Source organism: Echinops telfairi, unplaced genomic scaffold, assembly GCF_000313985.2.
Source record: "Echinops telfairi isolate 266 unplaced genomic scaffold, ASM31398v2 ScPeMD7_5592;HRSCAF=6446, whole genome shotgun sequence".
Taxonomy (NCBI): domain Eukaryota; kingdom Metazoa; phylum Chordata; class Mammalia; order Afrosoricida; family Tenrecidae; genus Echinops; species Echinops telfairi.
Window position 1 is genome coordinate 21,224,664 of NW_022109491.1, and position 2,066 is coordinate 21,226,729.

General features: G+C 47.4%; 1 non-coding gene across 1 annotated transcript; it reads left to right on the forward strand.

Moving 5' to 3' along the window:
* Nucleotides 1-762: 762 nt before the first annotated feature.
* On the forward strand, nucleotides 763-926 carry LOC115871419. The gene has a single exon (XR_004047292.1). It is a non-coding gene; the product is annotated as a U1 spliceosomal RNA (small nuclear RNA).
* Nucleotides 927-2,066: the final 1,140 nt, after the last annotated feature.

Below are 2,066 nucleotides of genomic sequence, written 5' to 3' on the forward strand. Positions count from 1 at the left end.
TGGGGATTTGAGCCAAAGAAAATAATAAAAATAGAAATAAAGTCCAAAGTCTTTTTCCTGATATTCAAGACCTTCCAGGATCTCCTTCTAATTTCACCTCCCCCTACTCGTACTTTTATCTCCAGCCAGACTGAACTCTGTATTGTCTTTAGATACCCCAACCGGTGCCCATCTGTGTGTGTTTGTCCGGGCTGTGGTCTTCTCCTGCAGGTTCTCTCTTCCTCTTTGCTTCTTTGACAAGTACCTTCCTTCACCTATTTCTCCCTCTCTTTCTCTTTTGTCCTCTCTCCCCTCTGCTTCCCTCTTTCTCCATATTCCACTCTCTCCCCTTTTCCTTCCTCTTAGTGCTCCCTGAGCTCTCTTTCGATACTTTCCTCCTTCCATCCACCTTAATTCTTCATTTTCCTCTCTTAATTTCCCCCACCCCCTACCCTACCTTTCCTTTCCCTCTGTGCCAGGGACCTGCCCATGACCTTCATAGATGGGCATAGTTCCCTCCCCCTGGAGGCAAAAGACAGGATAAGACAAATCTAAATCAAACAGCTTCTAGATGTCACCACAAGAAGCCCTTGAAGAGGGGTGGAAAAGAGAGAGGGAGAGGGAAAGGTGAAGGCAGAGAAGAGGCTGCCTAGTGATTGCTGGTGAATCAATGGAGAGCATCGCGTCAGTTATCTACCTCCAAGCCACCCAGAGCTCCTTTCCTTTTCCTCCCTAGGATCACAGAGTTATGCAAAGTCAAAGGTACAAAACTCCTTGAAATTTATACTTACCTGGCAGGGGAGATACCATGATCACGAAGGTGGTTTTCCCAGGGCGAGGCTTATCCATTGCACTCTGGATGTGCTGACCCCTGCGATTTCCCCAAATGTGGTAAACTCGACTGCATAATTTGTGGTAGTGGGGGACTGCGTTCGCGCTCTCCCCTGGAAAAAAAAAAAAAGAAAAGAAATTTATCTACACTCTGCCAACATCATATTGCAACTGGTAAACTTAGGCACAGCTAGGGAAAGGAGGCACAGAAAGGGGAAGCAGCCAGTCAATGTTACCTGGAAAGTTAGTGGCTTATCAAGAACTGGAATAGGCCACAAGTGCCCTATTACTTGTACCATCATATCTTCCTTTCTCTCATTAGTTCCTCTTCCCTTACCCTCACTCCTACCCTCAAGTTTGGGATAACATTTAAGGATTCCCAAATAAACTCTGAATGAGTGTAGGGATCAATGAAGTAGGGGTAGAGGGGGGAAAAAACCAACACGTGGGGAAGTTGGACTCTATAAATTGTAGGGACTTATTTGATGGTAGGAGCCCTGGTGGTGGAGGGGTTACACTTTGACCTGTTAACTGTTAGGTCAGCAGCTTGAAACCACCAGCAGTTCCTCAGGAGAAAGACAGGGCTTTCTAATCCCATAAAGAGCGATAGTCTCAAAAAAAAAAAAAAAAGTCTTATACTTTCAGAAACCCACAGGGGAAGTTCTATCCTGTTTTATAGGGTTGTTATGAGTCAGCATCAACTCGATGGCAGTGAGTTTGTTTTTGGCTATTTGATGGTAGGGGGAGAGGAAGTGTCCATCTAGGATATTAGGAAGACCAGTCTTTCAGGAGAGCTCTGTTAAAGAGCCTGGTTAAAGGATGATGTTTTCAGCAGCAGATCATCCTAGCAAGAATCCTCCCAGCCTAGCTGGCAGCCTGGAGGCACTACCTCACCTCAACAGTTGGTAGACTAGATGTAAAGCAGAGGCCACTCAGTTATAAGATTGTCCAAGCCTGCTAGTGGAGGTGGCTGGAGGCAGGGGGGAGGGAAAGGTTTCCAGCAGCTCTGCTTTCAGTCCTGTTCCTCTGTTCCACAAAGAGCCACTGTCTGAGCACAGAAGGACCCTGGAGGAGGCCTCCCAAGGTGCTCAGCAACAGGGCCAGGTTTCATCATGCTGGGACTCTGGGCCAAGTAAACATCAGGGTAGGAACAGGCCCAGCATTTCCTGCAGACAGGCTTCTGACTCCAGGGGGACTCTGTGGCATCTTCACTCAGGACTTTCCCTCAGACTATGAGGGCCAAGACCACTTGCCCA